The following is a 6940-nucleotide window of genomic DNA, read 5'->3' as shown; positions in this document are numbered from 1 at the left end:
TTTTCATACAACTTGGAGAACTGGGATACTCCTTTAGATATCCTCAAATACTTTTGTTTTATACGCAGGCTTAATGGCATTATGCATCAAAAATTTAGATGCTTGCATTGCATGGACTATACAATGTCTTGTGTTATTTTTATGATTCAAAATATCTTGATTAGTCATGACTTGGTCCTTCTCAATTAAATATTTTGATATTGCTAATTTCCCAAAATCTAGTAGCAGTCACAAGAGTTAGTAGTGTGGTGGTTCCTTGCTGTTTCATCCACATGCATAAGATGAAATTATTCCAAGCTTCAATAACTGGGGGCTTTTGTTTTGATATTAAAAATGGCATATTTGTTACAGTCACATCAGATAAAAACTCACTCTTAGATGATAGAAGAAATGTCTGAAAAGAGGGAGGATGTTTATCTTTTATTAGTTTCCATTTTGTTATTGGAACCTGTCTTTTGTAGTACTTTTTTAGTAATGGGAGCCACGTATAATTGCATAAAAGACAGACCACTATATTTGAGATAAATATTCTAGCTGATCTGTTTGTTGTCAATGTAAAGTAACTGTAGTATCAGCACCTCTCTGTATTTAACTACTGAATTCCTTGATCTGTTAGGCCTGTCCTGATATTCTAAGCTACTCTGTTTTTTTCATATATAAACATGCATAAAGGACAGAAAATACTATTAAAACCGCTAAAAAATTCTTTGACAGTTTCCATTTCAGCTAAGCTTCTATGTGAGTCTTTGTAGTTCTTGCAGGATAAGTTCTGTGAATGAATGTCTTCCTTTGTAAAGCCGTCTCTTTAACACTGAGCTACAGTTGTGTCCACGGTGTTTTCTTGTGGGAGCAATCTTTCTCACTTCTATGTATACTTTACTTTTACACATGGAAATCTTCATGGAAGATGTATTGTTCAGTTTTACCCTAGAAACAAGACAGATAGCAACAACCATGACTCTCTCCAGACAGCCTTGTGTTTAACATTTAGGCAAAACTGTATTTTCTCAGTCTTAAAGTTTGAATTGGGAGCCATTAAAAAGAGAATATTTCTAAGCCTTACTTCTCATAGCATAAATTAATCAATTGCTATGGATAATAAGACAAAGAATTCATACAAGAGTGTACTGTATCTTGTTTCATTATTAAAGGTAGGAGTCTGAATTAAGGTATCAGTCTTCCTACACAGTTCAGAGTGCAGCAAATGAGAAACAGAACTAAGAATAAATAAACTGGAAGTATTTCAAGACATAGCATGGTTATGGTGCAGCACAGTTTATCTCTGGAGATTCTGAATTCAAGCTTCAGGCATTAACATAAATCTTTTTAATGTTCCTGAATAAAACTTTTGAAGTCCTCTGACTTCCTAACATCTCACTGGATATATTGTCATTAAGTGTGCCATTATAAACGTGATAGAATAACAGACTTCTCAGAATTTTACTATCTTTTTCATGGCTCTCAAGGAATAAAGAAAAATCCCATAACTGAAATAGATTTAGAAGACCTTTGAAATATCCCATCAGAGCATAAATAGACTTTATAAGTATTTTAAGTCTATAATATTTATGGCTTGTTTGGTTAGAAATCTTAGAAAAATTTCAGACTAAGTGTTTTGAAGAAAATCTGGCTATTTGGTAGACTTTTCCAAAAAGTGAGGATAAAAAAGAAAAAAACTCAAGTTAAAAAGGGAGAATTTAAACCAAACACCCACCCCCTGCATCCAACCAACCCAGAAAAAAACAGCAACCACAAAATCACAATGTTTTTCCTAGGTTTATAGAACATGATTTGATAACCATCAGTCTTGTGGCCTCAGCCCATGAAGGGTTTTCTGCTGATATCCTCTTCTAAACCACTCACACAACATTTATTCAAATAAAGAGGATGTTCTACATGGCCAAGTAGGCCCAGAACCCTGAAGAATATGGATACTTATAATTTTCCTAAGGTCTGCTCAAAAAATTCAGAGTATTTAATGAATCAATTAAGATATGTTATTTTAGATACTTATAAAAAACTAAAGAAGCACATCATAACAACTTGTTATGATTGATAGAGTAATTAATTTCCAATATGTTTAATAAATTATGAGCACATAGGTATATATCAACATTTCAGGTTTATTTTTTTTTAATTCCCTTAGTTTTCCAGAATTGCTCACATAAAGAAAGTTTGTTTTGCCTCTCTCAGGGAAGTCTTCCAGAATTAAGTAATATTTTCCCTTTAAAACAAAGGAGAGTTCAAAATCACACAGGAAAGTTCCAATAAATCATGTCAGTGAGTATATGCCGTGCTGACGTTTTTCTTGTTCTTCCAGGAGGAGCTATCATTCCTCCAAGGTTATGCTTCACAGTATTGCCCTGAGTAGTGAGTGACAAGATACTAAAACCATTCAAAAGAAGGTACTGAAAATTTTTATAAGTCAGACTAGTAATGGGCAAAAACCAGCCTGAAGTGGCTTATCATGTATCTTATCATATAATGTGAAAGCATGTCCTGTGCCCTCCAGCAGTCACATTTTATTTTGCAGGTAATGACATTAGATCAGACGGAAAATAACGCTCTGTTGGAATCACTTCTATCCCTTGTAGCACTCCCTTCAAGAAGTCATGAGAATGGCAAATTCCTCTGAGTGTGGGAGACAGTGCAAGGGTCAGCTGAAGGAATGCCTGAATGTAAGTTATGGAGAAGGTGACAATGACAACATTCTGCAAGACTGTAGCATTTTTTGTAGATGTCATTTAGAACCAATAGGTGCATCACTCTTGGTAGTATTATGCTTTGATCTACTTGCCTACTCACATAAATACATTCTATAATTGTCAGGGAGCACTGTTCCCATTTTAAATGCATATATTTATATATTGCTGACAACTCAATGTAAGTGAAATTCACAATCTCATATATCCTGACACATCTAAGGCCTCAATCTGACTTTATTTTATTTTTAGCATCCCACAATGGTATGTCATAGATACTCAACACCATGGGTTTAACATATAAGTGGTGTTTAGCAGCTTTGCCTCATGCCTAATCTTAGAAACAGTTTACAGAGTTAACATTCCATCAAAAAGAATAAAGCTTACGTCTGGACCCATTTGCCCTGCATCTTGCTTAGCTACCATATGATTTCAGTTCTGTTTAGCTTATTAGGGATAAGACTGCATTGGGGATAAAATACTACCTACTTTTAAGGTTTTTATTTAACAGATCAGGCACATTACATTTTTCATTTCTCAGCTATCACATATAAGTAAATGGTTCTTTCTTTTTCTTTCTTTCTTTCTTTCTTTCTTTCTTTCTTTCTTTCTTTCTTTCTTTCTTTCTTTCTTTCTTTCTTTCTTTCTTTCTTTCTTTCTTTCTTTCTTTCTTTCTTTCTTTCTTTCTTTCTTTCTTTCTTTCTTTCTCTCTCTCTCTCTCTCTCTCTCTCTCTCTCTTCTTTTTTTTTTTTTTTTTTTTTCCATTTCTTTCCTGATTGCATATTTATGGTCCATTTTGTTTCATCATCTGGGTTAGAAGGGTGCTGTTTCCAAACTTAATAACTGTTCTAGTCTGAACTTCAGAGGAAGAAAAAGTTATTAGCATAAAAGTCCAGTCAGCTTACTGGCTGCTCTGAAACATGGATTTAAGTGTTTTCTTTTCCATATGGGTTTTATGCTTTGCAGGTGGTACAACTAACCTGCTTCCAGTTCCTTCAGCAATTAAACTTACTTAGCATAACATTCCTAGGCTACCTGAAATCTGTGTATTTCACAGATACTGGGCACCTGAACATTATATAGTTCAGTGCTCAAGTGCTCAAGTCCCATTGCAAATGATCCTAATCCATTATTTCCTAGACAACGATCAAACTATCTAGTCACTTTCCTAGTTTATGTGGTAGAATGTGTTTTATGGGAATACTTTCCTTTTTTAATTCAACAAAACAGCAAGTTTGACAGAAGGTTTCTTGTAGCATGTGTAAATAATCAAAAATGGGATTTTTCTGTAGTACTTATCTGTTAAAGTTACTACTGTTGTGAGTGCTTTACTAACAAATCTATATAATTTACAGATACTTTCACATGTAACTGCATGAAATATATATCCTATCATTTAAAGTATACCTGTTTTCACTTGTAGGAAATATTCCAATACAAGGAACTACAGAAATAATCTACACCCTAATAAAATCAATAAAATTTCTATTGAGATAGATTAATCAACAAAAGATATGTTCTAACATGAACATGAATATTTCCTTTTACTAAGCAAGTAACTTTTTTTTCTGACAGAAAACAATCACTGGCATTTTTAATATACTATTTATTTTAAAAGGGAAGTAACAGTTTCCCTGCTCCTTAGGTCATTATCAGTATTTCCAGAATAAAAACTTTACAAACCTGTTTTGTGAGAAACCCAAATTCTGTCATAACTGAGCACTTGAGATTAATATGCAGAAAAAAATATATTTAGTTTTGCCACATTTAATGCTCATTTTATGTAAGTGGCATGCTTACATTTTAATGTTTCTACTTTTAACAAATCCCTAAAAAAATTTGAATTTGCTTTAGTTTTTCTGAAAATATAAATATTTTTCATTTCTATTTTTCTTGTTCCTATCAAATAAGGTGCTTTGCTTCTATAAAATAAGAGCCACCAGCTTCCCATTTAAAAATGTTAACAAATCACACAGTTATAAGAGAGAAAAATACAGGGGAAATTATTTCTTTTTCAAGTCTATAAGAAGCATAATTTCAATATAATTTGCCTATGCCTTAAGTATATTACCTTTTTCCATCTGGGTAATGGTGTGGTGCAGTGACCTTGGCTGGTCACTAGGTACCCACCAAGCAGCTCAATCTCTCACTTCAGAAAGGCAGAGGAAAAAATATGATGAAAATCTCATGGGCTGAGGTAAAGACAGGAAGAGATCACTTGCTAATTACCATCACAGGCAAAACAGGCTCAACTTGGAGAAATTATTTGAATTTATTGACAATCAATAGCATATGGGGATAGTGAGAAATAAGAACAGATTTAAAAATGCCTTCTTCCCCACACCCATCATCCTGGGCTCAACTACACTCACAGCCGTTCTACCTCCTCTCTCCAAGTGGCACAGGGAAATGGAGAACAAGGCTTAGAGTCAGTTTTTAATGGTTTTTGTCTGCTGCTTCTTTGTCCTCCCCCTCTTTTTCTGCTGCAGCATGGGATCCCTCCCATGGGCTACAGTCTTTCATTACTTTCTCCAACATGGGTCCATCCCACAGCTCTGCAGTCCCTCAGGAACTGGCTGCTCCAGTGTGGGACCCCCATGATGTCACAAGTCCCGGCAGCAGACCTGCTCCAGAGTGGGCTCCTCTCTCCACAGGCCCACAGGTCCTGCCAGGAGTCTGCTCCAGCATGGGCTTCCCATGGGGTCACAGACTCCTTCAGGCATCTTCCTGTTCTGGCATGGAGTCTTCAATGGGCTGCAGGTGGATCTGTGCTCCACCCTGCACCTCCGTGGGCTGCAGGGGCACAGGCGCCCCATCATAGTCTGCACCAGGGGCTGCAGGGGAATGTCAGCTCCAGCACCTGGAGCACCTCCTCCCTTGGCTTCACTGATCTTGGTGTCTTCAGGGCTGCTTGTTTTCTATTTTCTCACTTCTCTGTCTTGGCTGGTTGCTCTGTGGCAGTTTTTACCCTTTCTGAAATATGGTATTCCAGAGTTGCTACCAATGGGGCTGATTGGCCCAGCTTTGGCCAGAGATGGATCCATCCTGCGGCTACTGGAAACTGGTTCTGTCTGATGCTGGGCAGTTTTCTAGTGCCTTCTAACAGAAACAATTCCTGCAGTGCCCCCATTACCAAAACTTTGCTGTGAAAACCCAATACACAGAGCCAGTATGTAGCTTTGGCAGAAGGTGTTTCTCTTGTTTCCTCTGTGAAATACAACCAAAGTTTCCTTCTGTTCTTACCCAAGCTTTTTTCATGCTTGTAATCCTGCTAAGGTATCTCAAAGAAGGAAAGATATCTATAAACCCAAAAGATTCTTTAGAAGTCCCCCACATAATCAACTAGATTAGGGAAGAAATAGCAGGAGTGGGGTGTTGTTTGGTGTTGGTTTGTTGGTTTGGGGTTTTTTTGTTTGGTTTGTTTTGTTGGGTTTTTGGGGGGCAGGGGTGTGTTGGTTTTTTTGTGGAGAAGGATTATTTTTCAGTATTGTTGCCTCAGTAAACATTCATCATGTGGCAGACCTGGACTGAGTATGTGGTTAGGCTATGGGCCTACTGCCTCCCAGCTGAGAACAATTGCAGGATGTGTCCTGATGTGGACAAGACAGCAAAAGTTCTATGGTTAAAGATCTCAGTTCAAGTTCTGGATGAACATTCAGTACAAAGTGTTCTTCTTTTTTTTTTTTTTTTGTTGAATGAGTCAGACAAAGGTGGGAATTAAAAAATAAAGAAATAGTGAAATAGTAAAGCCACAGAGAGAGCTGTAACAAGGGGCTGGCAATAGAACCCAGATGTCAAAGGAGGATATTGCCAAGAGACAATAAATAAATCAATAAAATTATATATACAATTATACTTCAAGCCAAACCATTACATTTACTGCATTTTTTAAATTGTGTCCTATTCAGCTCTTCAGATTCTGACTGCAGTGGATTCTTTGCACATGTAATTAGAGAGAGTCTTTTTAAAACATAATAGGAAATACGTATCCAAATTAAAAAAAAAAAAAAAAAAAGAAAAATGGTAGTAGTACTGTGAAAGCCATTAGAATAACTGAAATGTAAAATATACATAAATTTCGTGCTACAAAATAATATATTTTTTGTCAAAAGGAAAAATACATTTAGCTTTTATTGTAAGAGCAAATTAAATTAAACCATGTTTTTGAGTTCTGGAAAACTTATAAGGCAAAAGCCATATAAGCTGTGTTTTATTTGTTTCATGTACCTGTGGCAAGT

The sequence above is a fragment of the Vidua chalybeata genome, chromosome 2 (assembly GCF_026979565.1).
Source record: "Vidua chalybeata isolate OUT-0048 chromosome 2, bVidCha1 merged haplotype, whole genome shotgun sequence".
Taxonomy (NCBI): Eukaryota; Metazoa; Chordata; class Aves; order Passeriformes; family Viduidae; genus Vidua; species Vidua chalybeata.
The sequence above is the reverse complement of the archived record's forward strand: the minus strand, read 5'-3'. Positions refer to the sequence as shown.